This window comes from Olea europaea, chromosome 7, assembly GCF_002742605.1.
Source record: "Olea europaea var. sylvestris chromosome 7, O_europaea_v1, whole genome shotgun sequence".
NCBI lineage: Eukaryota > Viridiplantae > Streptophyta > Magnoliopsida > Lamiales > Oleaceae > Olea > Olea europaea.
Window position 1 is genome coordinate 23,181,198 of NC_036243.1, and position 19,024 is coordinate 23,200,221.

The 19,024-nt window shown below is 33.5% G+C and overlaps 1 long non-coding RNA gene across 1 annotated transcript; it reads left to right on the forward strand.

The window, feature by feature from the left end:
• The first annotated feature begins 460 nt into the window (after window positions 1-460).
• LOC111397729 lies at window positions 461-2,274 on the forward strand. Its single transcript, XR_002703319.1, has 3 exons — window positions 461-548; window positions 660-740; window positions 1,920-2,274. It is a non-coding gene; the product is annotated as an uncharacterized LOC111397729 (long non-coding RNA).
• The last annotated feature ends 16,750 nt before the right edge of the window (window positions 2,275-19,024 follow it).

Consider the following 19,024-nt stretch of genomic DNA (forward strand, 5'->3'; position numbering starts at 1 on the left):
TTTTCTCTATTTAATTTTAAAATTTTTTTGTTCACAACAAATTATGATTGATTTATAATTTTTTGTAAAAATTTGAGACTACAATTGCAATTAATTCTTTATTTTTTCTTTTCTTTTCTTTTTGTTTCATTTCAATGAATGGTAAAATCGTCAAAAGGACCTTCTGTGCAAAGAAATGTGAAAGGTAGGGGCAAAAATGCCAAAAATGAAAGGTAGGGATGTTTTCAACAATAAACTTGAAAGGTAGGGACGTTTTGTGCCAATTACCCTTTTTTCTTTTGAGTAGTTACATGACTTTTTTTGGGGAAGGGGGTTTCTTTCAAATTCGTGTTTTTCACATGTTGTGCAACATTTCAAATTCTTTGATGGTGATAGATTTGGAGTCGTGTTGTAGTAGGGTAGAGGTTTAGTTAGGACCATCATTCTACTTGTACATTTCACATGCTTATTATTTTCATAGGACTGTTGTTTGTTACTTCTATAGAGCACAACAAAGAAGAAGGCGAGTGGTCCCAAAATGCCCAGTTACTTGCAAGAGAATTCAAGGGGTATTCCTTTTTCTTTTATTTATTAGTATGTCTGTGAATGTTTATATTCATTAGTTTTTTACTTCTTATTTATGCAATTTATCTATAACTTCAGTGTGTCATAATCTCCAGAATGAGAATTTGAATGGTGATGTGGCAAGTTCATCGACTCATAATTCCTCACTTCATGGGGCATCTTCACCTTCTATACCTGTTGAGTATTCGACTGTCATTGAATTTGTTACTAAGCAGTTGTTTGAAGGCATTTAATCTGTTATTCAGATTGGGTTTTATTTACAAGTATTATGTTTCTAATATTTTGTGTTTATTCGGAAATTTAATCATATTCAAACAATTTAGTTGATCTATGAGATTATGAAATTAAATTGAATTTGATTTTATTATACAAATACTTATAGATCTTTATGATCCCCTAAGGAAAGGAAAAAATATAGGTGATATTTTGATTTGGTGTGGTAAAACATCAAGTACTTTATATGTAATGCCTTTAGTTTCATTTTAGGAAAGATAGGTTTTTTCATAGCCTTTTCTTTGTTTTGGGGTTGGATTAGATGCACTACTGTTTTTAAGCTTTACTGATTAGTAGAACTCTTTCACTTATATCATTATTGTCATTTCTAATTTGTTAGTAAAGTATATATAATCAGACATCACAGGGTAAAAATGTCTGATTCCTTACGCGTGGTTAGCTTGCTTGGTTTGTGGAGTAACTTATGCTTGAGCAGATAAAAATATTTAGTTTAGTCCAAATTGAAAATGATTGGAGTCTCTGCGAGGTTTGGCCTAAGCTATTTGCAAATGTGCTTAAGTGAAAATAGTGGCTATTTTTAAAATAAAGAGCATTGGTTTACTTTCACTAGTTGGAGGTCTTGATGATTTTGCAGTTACGGATTAGTTGAGTTAGAACTCGTGGTCAATAATATTTCCATAGTGTCTTTTTACGCTTGATTATATTATTGCTTGAATTATATACCCTTTTAGTACTTACACAACCAGTATTAAGTATTGATGCAACAAGATACTATATACTTGGTTGCATTCTCAAAAAGTGGGGATTATCGTCTTCATAAAAGAATTATATGCTTGCATGATTTTACCCTATGACAAGTGTAAGCTTGATTTGTGTAATAGCTGAAATTCTTTGCGTGGACACAATCGAATTGCAACAATTGACTTTATTTTTGTTTATTTAGCTAACATTCCCTATGGGGCTCAGATGATATGAAATGTTTGAAGTTAGCTTAGCCTTGTGGGCTATTGTCTTTGTGCATTTTGTTAGTGTTATTTTTACTAGTCCATTATGTATCAGCCCTTGAGTATAATAAACATGAATTTCCTGCTTTCCCTTATGTGTTTTACTTTATGGTGCAGATGGTTGCTTTTGTACGTGGAATAAATCATTTCGAGACTCAATCCTCATCAAACAAAAAAACTTGGTGAAAGTCCTGGAATTTTTGCCTGTAATTGTTGGAGAATTGTTTCAGGGATGAAAGTGGTCGGTGAATACTAGCTTTCAAGCTTCTTCTTCTTCCTTTTTTTTTTTTCGAGGGGTAAAACCTGGTAAAAGCCCTTTGTAAAAGTTCCAATCTCGATTAATCAATTGTCACATGGCTAACCTAGAGATTCATGACCATATTTTGTAACCAATTCAAGTTTTTTGTGTCTCATATCAAACCCATTTATATTGTAATTGTGAGATGAATTACACTAGTTGAAGAATTTAGAGAAGAAGAACAAAGAAAATATTCTCTTATCTTTCAATGATAAACATACAACCTATATATAATGAAAGGAAGAAAAACTCCTTTCACTATATTCAGTAATAATTAATTTGCACAAAATCAGGAAACCATAAACAGGAAAGAAGTTAATAAATATAATAGGATTCTTCCCAAATCTCTTTATTCCTATATTAACATAGTCAAATAATAAAATCCTAATTGCTGTAGCTGTATCCCTAATAATTAGGGATTTGATATTTTCACATTCCCCCTCAAACTAGGTATAGATGTTAATCAAGCCAAGCTTGGAATTAAAATCTTCAAAATGCTTCCTTGGTAGAGCTTTAGTGAGAATATATGCTATTTGCTAACTTGTTGGCATGTATAGCAGACTGACGGCCTCATTTTCTATCTTCTCCTTTATGAAGTGGTGATCTATCTCTACATGTTTTGTCCTATCGTGATGTATTGGATTCTTTGCAATGCTAATAACTAACTCATTGTCACAAAATACCTTCATTGGTTCAGAAGTGATGATTCCTAGTTCCTTTATTTGTCTTTTCAACCATATTCCCTTACAAATTCCAAGTGCCATAGCTCTAAACACCTCCTCTGCACTACTTCAAGAAACTACTGGTTGTTTCTTACTTCACCAAGCTACCAGGTTTTCCCACGCATATGTACAATAACCAGATGTTGACCTTCTATCAGTTATAGACCTAGCCCAGTCAGCATCGATGAACACTTCAATGCCTTTCCTTGTAGTTTTCCTGAAATATAAGCCTTTACCTGGTGTTGTTTTCAAGTACCTCAATATTCAGTTGATAGCTTCCATATGTTCTTGGGTTGGATCATTCATGAATTGGCTTACTACACTGACTGAGAATCCTATATCTGTTCTGGTGTGTGAAAGATAAATCAGCTTTTTAACAAGTCTTTGATATCTGCCTTTGTCCATTGGAATGCTTTCGCTATTTGTTCGAAGTTTAGTACTTGAGTCCATGGGTGTTTCAGCCGGTGTGCACCCAAGCATTCTAATATCTTTAAGAAGATCGACTACATACTTTCGTTGTGACACTAAAATTCCTTTTCTTGACTAGGTTACTTCCATTCCAAGGAAATATTTTAGGCTCCCAAGGTCCTTGGTTTCGAATTCTTTGGCAAGTAAAGTTTTGATTCTGATAAGTTCATCTTCATAGTCACCGGTTAAGATGATATCATCTACATACACAATGAGAATTGCCAATTTTTGTTTCGGCTGAGTATTTGATAAACAAAGTGTGATCTGCTTGATGTTGAAACACCTATATTTCTTCATTATTTTGTTGAACCTGTCAAAGCAAACCCTAGACAATTGTTTTAGTCCATTAAGGGACTTCTTGAGTTTGCATACTTTATTCATGGTTGCTTGTGTTTCAAAACCAGGAGGTATGTCCATGTAGACTTCTTTTATCAGATCTCCATGAAGAAAGGCATTCTTGTCATCAAGATGGTGACGAGGCTAGTCAAGATTAGTAGTCAATGATAATAGCACCCGAATTGTGTTTGATTTGGCAACCATAGCAAATGTTTATTGATAATCAATTCCATAAGATTGAGTGAAACCTTTTGCAACGAGTCGCGCTTTAAACCTGTCCACACTTCCATTAGCCTTGTATTTAACAGTGAATATCCACTTATATCCTACAGGATGTTTCCCATGTGGTAGCTCCACAACCTCCCAAGTTCCATTTTTCTTTAGTGCCTATATTTCTGCCCATACGGTAGCCTTCCATTCTGGAATTGACTAGCTTCTTGGATGGAGTTGGGAACTTGCACTGTGTTCAGGTTAGCCACAAATGTTTGGTAGCTAGGAGACAACCTTTTATAAGAGACAAATCTAGAGATTGGATGACTAGTACACGACATCATGCCTTTCCTTAAAGCAATGGGACAATAAAGATCATTAACAATAGGCTCATAAACGATGAATTTAAAGCTAGTGTTACCTGGTGAAAATTCATTTGTTCTTGCATTTGGGAAAGATTCTTGACTTTACTCGGGAGGTGCTTGTTGCTCCAAATCCTCTTGAGGCTTCTTCGTCCGAGAGTATACAATGACCTCACTATTGGTTGCAGGTCTCATATGTTTGACAAGAGTTGAAGTAGGTGGAAGGTTTTCAGATTCAATTTCGGAATGGTGATTATAATTTTGAGTAGGAGTAAGAGTGGGTGAGACAGAAGCGACTATGACTTGTGGATTTGGGTGGTTGGTTGTTGTGGTATCCATTTCCAAAAATTGATATTCTTGTATGCTATTATTTACCTGAATATTAATTTAGGGATAGTAAGGTTGATGTTCAAAGAAAGTAACGTCCATGGAAGTGTAGAATCTTTTCGTAATTGGGGAGTAGAATTTGTACTCTTTTTTGGTTTGAAGAGTAACCCAGGAATATACACTTGAGTGCTTTGGGATCGAGTTTACTTCTATATTGTTGGTGGACATGGACAAATACTAAGCATCCAAATACTTTTATTGGTATAGTTGAAACAATTCGAGTGTTGGGATAAGAATGAAGAAGGATTTGACGTGGTGTTTGGAAGTTCAAGACACGGGAAGGCATTCGACTTATAAGATAAGTTGCTGTGAGTATGGCCTCCCCCCAGAAGTGTTTTGGGACGTGAGTGGAAAACATAAGTGACCTAGCTACCTCTAGAATGTGTCTATTTTTTCTTTTTGTGACTCCGTTTTGTTGAGGATATGGACATGTGAACTTTGGTTTATTATGACTTGACTTTGTAGATAATCTCCGAGAATGTTGTTGAAGTATTCCCTAGCATTATCAGTCCTAAAGATTTGTATTTTGGTATAGAATTGGGTTTGAAGAAATTCTTGAAAATTTGCCAAACCTCTAAATTTCCCTTCATGAGAAAGACCCAAGATCCAAGTGTGATCATCTACAAATAAAACAAACCAGCATGTCCCGGTAATATTTTTGATATGTGAAGGTCCTCAGACATTACTATGGATTATTGAGAAATGATGTGATTTTTTATATGGTCGAATTGAATAAGAGATAAGAGAATATTTAGCAAAGTGACAAATTTTACACTAATACTCTTTTGGACTTTTATTGCTGAATAATGAAGGAATAAATTTTTGAAGGTACAAGAAATTTGGATGACCTAATCTATAGCTGCAATATCGTTATTGAGATGAGAAAAAAAATTCATTTTTAGACTAATTATTTGTGTTATTCAAATCTATCTTATGAGTTTGTTGTTCTGGAAGATCAGCAACATTGTGTATATAAAGACCTGAGCACATCTTAGCATTGCCACTCATCTTCCCCAAATTCAAGTTCTGAAATTTACACGAGTATGGGAAAAATTTAGTAACACAGTTAAGTTCTTAAGTGAGTTTACTAATGGACGATAAATTGCAATCCAAGTTTGGGACTAAGTGAACTTAATTTAGTATGAGGTTCGCTGATATAACCACAGCCTGTTACTGTTACTTTTGAGAGAGACCCATATGCAATTCCAACAAAAAAGTTTTTATGACATGGACTATAAGTATTAAAAATCCTAGCAACTCCAATCATGTGATCAGTGGCTCCTGATCCACCATCCATGGGGTGATTTTCTTTCTTGTTACACTAAGAGTTTTTAAAAATTACCTTTGTGAGCCAAGGATCCAATTCCAATGATTGAGGTACTAGAGGTGGTTGCCGGTTGATCAATTTTTGCAACAGCTCTATTTGTTCTTTGTTGAATAAACTATGTTCTGGCTCTGTATGGTTTTCATCACCAAAGGTCAGATATCCACGATTTTCTCTATTGTTGGATGGACGTGAGAGCTTCTAATCTGTAGGTTTTCCATAGATCTTCCAGCAGGAGACATCATATGACCAGTCTTTCGGCAATGATCGCAACAAGGTCATCCTTTTTGATAAATTTAATGATGCTCATTTCTAGAAGAATCTAGAATTACTTGCCTACAATATCCTAGAATTCCTTAGTAAGCAAGTATAATAAAAAATTAGAATTGTCTAGATTCCACTAGAGTAACTTGGACACCAAAAAATCTTGTATAGGTTGTAGACACTTGTAGAATTCTCTAGAAGATGTGATAAGAGTCTATAAATAGGGCATGATCCCTCATTTGTTTGTAAGAAAAAAAAGAAGCTAGACAAAGCTCAAGCTATTGTAAGCCATCATCATTCTAATAAAATTCATTTCTCCTACCCACTTTGTCCACCAAATTACTTTCTACCAAAATCTTCTAAACTATTAACTTTCAATAAAAGGCCAACTATTTTTTACCTCCAAAATTATTCCATACAAAACATCCTCAATCATCCTATCTCATCACTACAACAACACAATATCAGAGCCACGTTCGATTGATATTGGGCGTACGCATATATGATGGCAGACGCTTTCCACTCATCAATTACTATCCCAACATTTAATGGGGATAACTATGATTTTTGGTCTATCAAAATGAAGACCTACTTTTGTGCTCAAAATTTATGGGATGTCGTCAACGATGGGTATACTAACCCAGATGACATTTCCACTTTAACTTCCGCACAAAAGAAGGAACTTAAGGATAATCAACAAAAAGATTCTCTAGCATTACTTTCTCTACAAATGAGCTTGACGGATACATATTTTCCAAGAATTATGGGAGCCAAAACAGCGAAAGAAGCATGGGATAAGTTGAAGGAGGAGTTCTACGGCAGTAACAAGGTACGTACTTGCCGCCTTCAAACTTTAAGAAGGAATTTTGAAAATCTAAAAATGAAAGAGTCGGAAACCGCAAAAGATTATTATTCAAAAATATATGAAATAGTAAATCAACTAAGGTCTTATGGTGATCATGTTCCTGAAAAGAAGGTTGTTGGAAAAATTTTAATTACTTGCACAGAAAAATATGATCCAATTATTGCAGCTATTGAGGAATCCAAGGATATAGATTAATTAACAGCTGCAGAATTAATGGGATCATTAGAAGCTCATGAAAAAAGATTAGAAAGGCGCTATGAAATGGAGATAGAAAACGCTTTTCAATCGAAACTTAATATGCGGTTTCAAAAATCTAAAGAAGGTGGAAGAAAATTTAAAGAGAATTTGAAAGATAAAGAAATTCAAGGAAAAGAAGTTGATAAAAGCGACAAGTATTCTTCATGCAGTATTTGTAAAAGAAAAGGTCATCAGGAGAAAGATTATTGGTTTAAAGGTAAACCACAATGTCGTAAATGTAGAAAATTTGGACATGAAGAGAAATTTTGTCGCCTTAAACAAAATCATCAAGCTAATTTCTCTGAAGAAAAGGACACAGAAGGAAATCTATTTTATGCCTCCACGAAGAATGTCTCTGAAAAGAAATTAGATACGTGGTATCTAGATAGTGGCTGCAGTAATCACATGACGAAGGATGAAAGTATTTTCTGCAGTCTCGATAAAATAAATACAAAAATAAAAATTGGCAATAGAAATTTTATAGAGGCTATAGGTAAAGGTGCTATTGCCGTTGATACAAAAAAGGGCAAGAGATACATTAATGAAGTTCTCTTAGTCCCTACTATAGATCAAAATCTACTAAGTGTAGGTCAGATGATGGAGAAAGGATACAGCATACATTTTGAAGGAGATTATTGTACAATTTATGATAAGAAAGATAAACATCTGGTAATTGCAAACGTCAAAAAGCGGGAGAACAGATGCTTTCCAATCCAATGGAGATACGCAGACAATGCGGCAATGGCGGTGCAAGTAGATGAGTCATGGTTGTGGCATAAAAGATTTGGACATTTCCACTTCCATGGGTTAAAGATTTTGAAGCAAAAGAGCATGATGAGAGACTTACCAGTCATAAAAGAAATTGATGAAATTTGCGAAGGATGCTTGAGTGGGAAACATCACCGTCAACCATTTCCATCTGGAAAAGCATGGAGAGCCAAAAAGCCTTTGGAGTTGATACATACGGATGTATGTGGCCCGATGCGTACTCCATCACATAACCAAAACAGGTACTTCATTCTATTCATAGATGACTATACTAGAATGACATGGGTATATTTCTTACAAGAAAAATCCCAAGTATTTGAGATTTTCAAAAAGTTCAAAAGCTATGTCGAAAAGCAAAGTGGTTGCAAAATCAAAACTATCAGAAGCGACAGAGGCAGGGAATATACATCAAATAAATTCAACAAGTTTTGTGAAGATGAAGGAATGGAGCATCAACTTACTGTTGGGTACGCACCGGAACAAAATGACGCGTCAGAAAGAAAGAACAGAACAGTAATGGAGACAGCTAGAGCTATGCTGATGGAGAAAGGTCTTCCAAAAACATTTTGGGCAGAAGCAGTAAGCACTGCAGTCTATCTACTAAATCGATGTCCGACAAAGGCAGTGCACGACAAAACACCAGTTGAAGCATGGAGCGGACGAAAACCATCAACAAAACATCTTAGAGTTTTCGGCTGCATCTGCTACACACATATACCTCAGGAGAAAAGAAGTAAGCTGGATGAAAAGAGTGAAAAAGGAATCTTCTTAGGTTATAGTACTCAATCAAAAGGCTATCGAGTATATAACCTAAGAACAAAGAAGCTAATTATAAGTCGAGACGTAAAGTTTGATGAAGATGTCACCTACAACTGGGAGACTGGTCAAATTGAGAAAAAAGAAGTCAGCACCCTTACACAACCACAAAAGCAGGAGAGTGATGTTGAGGAGAACAATCAACCAGAGTCTCCGCAGCATACAATTATAGAAGAACCAGTTGACTCACCAGAATCATCGCCAAGAAAGGCACGAAGATTATCAGAAATATATGAAAGATGCAACTTGATGATCATAGAACCTGAAAGCTATGAAGCAGCTTCAAAACAACTAGAATGGAGAAATGCTATGGATGAAGAAATAAAAATGATCGAGAAAAACAATACTTGGGAGCTTGTAGATCCTCCTCAAGATAAAGAAGTCATAGGAGTTAAGTGGGTCTACAAGACAAAACTCAATGCTGATGGTTCAATTCAAAAACATAAAGCAAGACTAGTTGCCAAAGGATACTCACAGCAGTTTGGCATCGATTACACTGAGACATTTGCCCCTGTTGCACGTCTCGATACTATAAGGGCGTTAATTGCACTAGCTGCACAGAAAAGGTGGAAGATTTACCAGCTGGACGTCAAATCGGCATTTCTTAATGGTTATCTTGAAGAAAAAATTTATGTGGAGCAACCTCAAGGGTACGTGGTTCGAGGTAAAGAATATAAAATTTTCAAACTAAAGAAGGCACTATATGGATTAAAACAAGCTCCGCGAGCCTGGTACAGCAGAATTGACAACTACTTCACTAAGCAAGGATTCAGGAGGAGCCAAAGTGAACCAACTCTATACATCAAAAATCAAGGTACAAATAGTACACTTATAATCTCTTTATATGTTGATGATCTCATCTACACAGGGAATGATGAGAAGATGATCAAGAAATTCAAGGAAGATATGATGAAAACGTTCGAGATGACTGATCTGGGATTAATGCACTATTTTCTTGGGATCGAGGTAACTCAATCTAAAGATGGGATATTTATAGCTCAGAAGAAGTATACCACCAATCTATTAAAAAGGTTCAAGATGGAAGGTTGCAAAATAGTAGCAACACCTCTGGATAGCAACAAATCACTCAGAAAAGAAGACGGTACTCCAAAAGTAGATAGTTCACAATTTCGAAGCTTAATTGGAAGTTTACTCTATCTAACTGCTACAAGGCCAGATATAATGTATGCAACCAGCCTACTTTCAAGATTTATGCAAAATCCAAGTCAGGTTCACTATGGAGCTACAAAGCGGATACTAAGATACCTCCAAGGAACAAAGGACTATGGAATAAGGTATGAGTCTACGCTTGACTCAAGACTACTTGGGTATACTGATAGCGATTGAGCAGTATCAGTAGATGATATGAAGAGCACATCAGGCTATGCATTCACACTAGGTTCGGGAATATTTTCTTGGGCATCAAAGAAATAGGCAACGGTTGTACAATCATCAGCTGAAGCAGAGTATATTGCAGCAGCAATGACTACGAGTCAAGCAATATGGTTAAAGCGCATACTTGAAGATATGGGAGAGCCACAAAATGAAGCAATAAAGATCTACAGCGACAGCAAATCAGCTATAGCAATGGTCAAGAATCCTGTATTTCACAGCAGAACAAAACATATTGGCATCAAGTATCACTTCATCAGAGAAGCTGAAGCAAACAAAGAGATAGAACTTAAACATTGCAAAACTGAAGAACAATTGGCGGACATATTCACGAAGGCGCTACCACGAGCAAAGTTCGAGCTACTACGAGAAATGATTGGAGTTACCGAAATGAGCATCAAGGAGGAGTGATAAATTTAATGATGCTCATTTCTAGAAGAATCTAGAATTACTTGCCTACAATATCCTAGAATTCCTTAGTAAGCAAGTATAATAAAAAATTAGAATTGTCTAGATTCCACTAGAGTAACTTGGACACCAAAAAATCTTGTATAGGTTGTAGACACTTGTAGAATTCTCTAGAAGATGTGATAAGAGTCTATAAATAGGGCATGATCCCTCATTTGTTTGTAAGAAAAAAAAGAAGCTAGACAAAGCTCAAGCTATTGTAAGCCATCATCATTCTAATAAAATTCCTTTCTCCTACCCACTTTGTCCACCAAATTACTTTCTACCAAAATCTTCTAAACTATTAACTTTCAATAAAAGGCCAACTATTTTTTACCTCCAAAATTATTCCATACAAAACATCCTCAATCATCCTATCTCATCACTACAACAACACAAAAACTATCACTTTTCGCTGCCTATTGTCTCCAGCTTATAGTTGAGGGCCTTGAACTAAAAGTGCAAATCCTTTAAGGCTATGAGCAGTTGTTGGTGGTCCCATCATTACTTTCTTTTACTCTCTTCCATACGAACTTTTGAAAATACCTCTCGAATGCTAGGTAGCAGTTTCAGCATATGATTCTCCCTTGGACTTCATCAAGGTCCTTGTTGAGGCCCAATAGAAACTTATAAAGTCTTTTCTTTTCAATGATTTTTCGAAATTTGGTTCCATCTTCTGGGTAGTTCCAATTGTGTTCTTCAAATATGTTTAATTGCAGCCAATTCCATGTGAGAGTCTTGAAGTATTGAGTCACCGTGAGATCTCCTTGGCGTAGATCATAAAGAATGCTTTCAATGGTGAATAGTTTAGATGAGTTTTCGAAGTTTGGCTACGTCCTAGCTTTCCTTTGCACTCCCATACAATAGGAAACTTTCTCCTATTTCGTTTGTGATCGAGTTGATTAGCCAGGACATCACCATACTATTTTCTAACTTATATGTTTTATACTTCTGGTAATCCTTGCTTGGAAGAGTTGCTACTCCGATGAGGTAGTCATCTTTTCCCTTTCCGCAAATGAACATCATTACTGATTGTGACCACTGAAGGTCATTCTGTCCATTGAGTTTGTGCCCTATAACTAGCAGAAGATTTTCATCTGATCTTCTATTGCTTTTTGCAGCTGAGGTTTCATGATGGGAGGAGACTTTAGAGAGGAATTGACTTTGTCAAGCCATTGTCATCCCTTACTTTGTCATCTAATGTTTAGAGATGACTATGATACCATGAAGATTTTAAAGAAGAAGAACAAAGAAGTTATTATATTATCTTTCAATGATAAACATACAAGCTATAGAAAGGAAGAAAAATTCCTTTCACTATATTCAGTAATAATTAATTTACACAAAATTAGGAAACAAATTAATAGAGATAATAGGAATCTTTCCAAATCTCTTTATTCCTAAATTAACATAGTCAAATCATAAAACCCTAATTGTTGTAGCTGTATCCCTAATAATCAGGGATTTGATATTTTCACAGTTATCATCTTTATTGTAATGATGGGGGTGCTATGTTTATTTTGTATGGACAAATGAAATTATTACAAAATTTCAAGCCCTAAATATGTTTTTAATTTTGTTGGTTTTTTGGAATTTGTTGTACATATGGGAAAAAAGTACAAAATGAAAAAAATGGTTAAATTGACCTATGACAACCGTTAGAAAATATTGCCAAAAATAAGGATAAAGAATAGACAATAAATAAAAAAAAAGTTGCAAGAAGTTATTTGCAACATTTATGGAACCTTGCCAAAACAATAACCGCAACACACAATCAATGTTGCAAAAGCTCATACATAATAGCCATAGTGTTAACACTATGGTTGACTTCATCCTCAATGTTTTGATAATAACAAACAAGATTAATTTGTTTCTAACAATTTATTTTGAATGATGATAGTTCAATGTTAAAATCAATCTAGCATTATATATCGGTCTTGAAATGAAGATCAAAGTAGAAGTGAAGCATTCGAGTCAAATCATTTGAGACTAGAGCTTAAAAGATAAATACTAAGAAAGATCAAGTGCCAAGAAAGATCAAGATCAAGGCATGAGAGACGGAATCAAAAAAGATGAAGATGAGAAGTTCAAGAGCCAAACATGAAAAAAAAACTTTGAAGCAAGATCAAAGACTTGGCCTTCTAGATCATATGTAAAGGTACAATACTTTGATCTTTAGTAATAAATGATAGCTCAAAAATCATTTTGTGCACGAAAAGTTATTTTCACTATCACTTTCATAAAATATTTTAATCAAAAGCAAGATTGATTTTTCGAAGTCATACTTGAACTTTAATCACAATTCTCTAATAAAAAATGTCAATGGTCAAATTCAATGGCCAACTGGACGTCTGATTCGTCAACAGGTAGATTTTTTTAACTGTTCTAACTTCTGATGTATAACGGCTAATTTGATCATCTTGTTCACAAGTAGACGTGTTGTTAAGTCATCCAGTAGGCAGAAATTTTCCATTTTGATGTTATAAGTACCCCTTCACTTTCATTCATCACTTTGTATTTGTGTGTATTTGTGCCGATTTGTCTAATTGTTTCATTTGCTATTACATTAATTTAAGACTTGAATTAATTTTCGACAAAAGTCTTGAAAACCAATTCACCCCTTCTTGGTTAGCTATTCTTGGGCTTTCACATAGAAAGTTGCTAAAAGGCTTTTTTGTAACACACATCGAATGTTGCTAAATATTATAGACACCAAATACTGAACGTTGAAAAAAAAATAAAAGGCAACGTTTCTAAGAACCTTTTGCAAAGGTCAACGAACAATATCATATCGAAAGACTCTACGGCAACATCGAAACCCACTATATACACGCTAATGATGCAGATCTTTGGCAACAGTTTTTTACCATTTCAAAAGGTAATTTTTAATTCACTGATAAAAGCTATTTCTATGTTTAATAATTTCTTGGGTCTATTTAGATAATTTAATAGAAATGCTTTGTCTAATTAGAAGATGTTATGGAGAAAATCAAGGCAAGATTATAAACTTTTACATTCATCTTTCACCTTTCAAGACAAGCAAACATGTGTAAACTTTTCAAGAAATAAGTTATATACATTACAAGCAATTTTACTTTCAAGATTCATCTTTTTGACTATATGTATTTGGTGCAACCATTTGATTTGATAATCAAAATAATAATGAATAGAAAAACAATGGCTTGTTCGCCTATCTACCACCAATCTACGGTAGAAGAGATGGTTCCATTGAAACAATTATTGACTAGTCTTTCAACATGAGAAGGCATCTTCTTACTTCATTTCTTCTAAGAGTTTCTTCTATATAACTGCTAGTGAAGAAGATTAAAATTCAATAACGATGGTAAGGGAGATATCTAAAGAAGAGGCTCCTCAAGCCCGTGTCACTCATCACGACCTCAACATTGTAGAGGTGGGAAGGTCATTGCACGCCTTATTAGAGAGGTGATGATAATTTTTCACCTGTTTATGATGTTCCATAAGGATATATTTAATGTAAATTTATCCTCATTGTGACTAACCATATTTTTCAATGGAATGTATCATGGATACTCTAGATGATTGATGTGTCAATTTAAGTTGATTATAATAAGCTTATAAATAATTAATTTGTATTGTGAAAAGAGAGAGAAAAATAAGAGAACACATAGAAGAAGTCAATAGACTTTTATGTATTTTATTAATAATCAAAGCCTTATATTTATAGGTAAGAATCAAAGATATAATGGTAATAATTTTTAAGGCTACAGGGGTAAAATTTTCATTCACTAACAAACCCTAATAAACTTAGCATTTACAATACTCCCCCTTGAATGACACATTAGAAAATATGTGTCTCGCTAAAACCTTGTTTGATAAAAATCCAATGGGACAAAAAAAAATCAAACGAAGGAAAAAATTACATTTATTTTGGAGTATTAAAAACAAATGCTGCCTCATTAAAATCTTGTTAGAAAAATGCAGTTGGATAAAACATATGTGAAGGAAAAAGAGTACAGCTTCTCCCCTGATGTTGACCACAAAAATTTTTTGAGTCGACACATTCTAATCTCATGAACTAATTTCTTAAATATAAATGTTGGCAGTGCTTTTGTGAATAAATCGGCTATATTGTCACTTGAGCGAATTTGTTGGAAATTGATATTGTCATTCTTTTGAAACTCATGTGTATTAATTTTTTTTGAAGAAATATACTTCGTCTTGTCATCTTTAATATAACCTCTTTTGAGTTATGCAATACAAGAAGCATTGTGTTCATACAAAATTGTTGAACTATCTTTTGTTGATATTAACTCGCATGATGATTGGATATGATGTATCATGTTTCTCAACTATCCACATTCTCGGCCTACATCATGTGTTGCAATTGACATAATAAGTTAATACTCCAATTGCACTAAGATATGATATTTTAGGACCAATAACATTTTTCTTCATTTTCACATCAAGTGTTCGAACAACCATATGTGATGCCAATAGATGTGCATTATCCATATAAAAAAGTTTTAAAACTTTTTCTATATACGTAGATTGATGAACAAATAATCCATCTGCGAAATGTTAAATCTGTAATCCGAGAGAAATTTTGATCTTTTCCAAATCTTTCATCTCAAATTCATTTTACAAATAATCAACAGTTTTGTTGAGCTCTTCAAGAGTTCCAATTAAACTTAAATCATTAACATAAACTACCACAATTTCAAATCAATTTTTGTTTTCTTTATGAAAATACAAGGGTAGACATCTTTATTTTTATAACTCTCATTCAAAAAATATTCGTTAAGGTGATTATACCACTTGCGTCCGGATTGTTTTAATTCATATAATAATCTTTGCAATTTAACTGAGAACATTTTTCTCGGACGTGTATTGTTTGTTCCTGTCACTATCAAGTGAACCAAAAAATATGCAGTTACTATATACATAAAGCACAAATCGAGCTTTTGTAACATGGCAAACGAATTAAGAATAAAAGTGGTCGTGGGTCGGTTCGGTTCAGAGAGAACCGAATTGAACCAAAATTTTCGGGTATCTAGTAAATAGAACTGTCGGGTCCAAATATAATTATGGAACCGTTCGGGTTCGGTTCCATGCTATAATTAAATTTTTTAACATTTATAACAATATTATATAAATACAACTAATGACACATTTAATGGTTTTGGAATGTCAGAGACTAGTAGATTACCTTGTTCAAATGATCGCTATGGTTAAAGTTTCGGTCAGCGGAGGTCAAAGCTTCGATCGGAAGTCATAGCGTTGACCGGCGATTGTATAGGTTTTGGAATATCAAGGAGACTACGAGAGTGAGTACGAGATTCGAGACAGCGTCATGCGTTTTAGTGTATGTGTTTAGGGTTATTTAGTGGGTTGGATCTTGTTGGGCTAAGAAATGAAACAACAAAATGGGTAATTGGACAAAAAATTAAAAAATTATAAATAAAACAAATTATTGGGCCAAAAATTTGGATTTAGAAAATGTTAATTTGTTTAGAAAAAATTAAAATAAAAATAATTTGATTTATTCAATATAAAAAAAATAAGAAAGATTCAGTTTTTATTCGGTTCTTCGATTCTTGGTCTGGAACCGAGAACCGAACCGTACCCATCGGTTCTCAATTCATATACCCGTTCCAATATTTATTTTGACAAGAACGTTGGGTTCGGTTCGGTTCGATTCGGGAGATTTGCCCAACCCTAATTAAGAATGTAAAAGTGATGATATCCATTACGTGAGAATATATTTTCTCATAATCAACTCCTGGTCTTTGTGATAATCCTTGAGCTACTAGTTGGGCTTTGTATCTTGTAATTTCATTATTTTTATTTCTCTTTCGTACAAAAACTCATTTGTATCCCACAGAGATTACATTTTCAGGTGTGAAAACTATAGGTCCAAACATTTTTTTGTTTCTCTAAGGAATTTAGTTCGGCCTGTATGGTTTCTTTCCATTTTGGCTAATCATTTTTATTTTGACAATATTTTACTAACCGTGGTTCAAGATCCTTATTTTGCATAATATCAAGAGTCACATTAAAGGCGAAAATATTGCCTATAACAACATTATTCCATTCTCATAATTTATGAGATAACATCTAATTTATTGAAATCTCTTTATTATTAGACATTTATAGTTCTTCAGGAATCGTATTTTCTATAATTTCATTTAACAATTGTTTCTAATGTTACCTTTTCTAAAGTTTTTCGTTGGTTTTTCTCCTGTACCTTTTTTTTTTTTTTTGAGGTACAGAGTATTTTAAACCAATTGGTCAACTACACTTCTAGCGTATTTAAGATTCATTTACCACAACTACTATTGTCATTCAAGGACATCAATTTTCGCTAGATTATTTTTTGCTACTATATATGACTTTTTCATTTTTCTCGTGTCAACAAATACATCGAGTAATTGATTTGCAATTCTTTGCAAATGAATGATTTTTTCAATCTCTTGCTCACATTGATTGCTGCGGGGATCAAAGTGATATAGAGTTATTTCATTTCAAGTAATTTTACCTTATTTTTAAGGATGTAGTCCCTCCAAAGTTGGGAAAGTCATTTCATCAAAATGACAATTTGCAAAACGTGTAGTAAAGAAATCACCTGTTAAAAGTTCAAGATACCTAATAATTGATTGTGAATCAAAATCCACATAAATCTTAAGTCTTCATCGAGACCTATTTTAGTACGTTGTGAGGGTGAAATAGGGACTTGGACAGCGCAACCAAAAATCCGTAGTGAAAAATATCAAGTTCATGACCAAATGTAAGTTGCAAAGGTGAATATTGATAATATGTAGTTGGTCTCATATGAACTAATGATGCAGCATGTATTATGACATAACCCCAAATAGAAGTTGGAAGTTTTATTTTCATAAGTAATGATCTAACAATAAGTTGTAGACGTTTAATGAATAACTCTGCTAAACTATTTTATGTATGGACATGCACAACTGAATGTTCAATTACAATTTCAATTGACATCATTGAATGCTTTTAAATTCACCAGCATTGTCAAGGCGTATAGTCCTAATTGAGTAATTGAAAAATTGCGCTCGTGATTTTATAATATTAGCAAGTTGTCTAGCAAAGGCTGCATTCATATTGGAAAGTATGCAAAAATATGATTTAGAGTAAAAAAATCAAAATATCCTATAAAATAACGAAATTGTTTACATGGTGGGTGTATTGGCCCATATATATCTCTATGACTTTTTCCAAGAAAATTAGAGATTCAATATTTACCTGTGTAGTCAAAGGTCTAATGACAACTTGCCTTGCGAACAAGCTACACATGAATAATCATTAGGTAAAAGAATTTTCTAATTCTTCAAAAGATGTCCATGTGAGTTGTTTATTATTCGATGCATCATTATAAAAAATTTTGGGTCAACAACTTCTGACATTATTTGATTCAACCATTTTTATAAATGTATAATACATGCTAGATGGGAGTACATGAAATTTTTCTTTTATCTGCTTCTGACCAAATACAAAAGAAGTTATGCAAAGATATTTGACGTTATTTTCTTCCGTAGTTTCAATATGATAATCATTGCAGCGAATATCTTTAAAACTAAACAAAGATATTCGACATTATTTTCTTACGTCGTCTCAATATAATATTCATTGCAGCGGATATATTTTGGATTTGTTAGAATAAAGTGCATATTCAATATATAATTTTGTATTATTTGATAAAATAATTCAAGTTTTTCTAGAGCTTTCAACGATATTCAATTCACCTAATATCATATTAACATTATTTTCTTCTAATGTTAAGGCCGAAAAAATGTTTTTTAGTCGTGAAGAATAATATGTGCAGTTACACTATCAATCAAGTATGTGTCTTGACAATCCATTATGACTCTATTAATATAACAAAATAGATATATTTAAAAAAAGCTTGAATTTAAATTTAAAATTGTAAACAAAATTCAATACAGTGAAATTAACAGTACATAATAAAAATCTTTTTTTTTTTTTTGCAAAAAGTAAAACATATTTCAAACTAAATCTCTAAAATAAAAAGAAATACTAGAAACATAGAAAATAAACTACTCTGTATCTTCCATCACACCACCTCTAATATTCAAATGATTAATATGCCCATTAGGATCGACAAAAAAAATCAAAAACATTTAAATGAGTTACATCAATTGGACTATCATAGTTAGCAAAATTTGTCTTCATTTTTCCCTTTCCCTTGATTGATTTTGGTAGAGATCCATAACATGTTATGTCATACGAAAGGCAAATATCCAATATCCTTATATTCCACATCCAAAGTAACTTTTTTCATGCACCTTTTTGGATGTGCTACTTC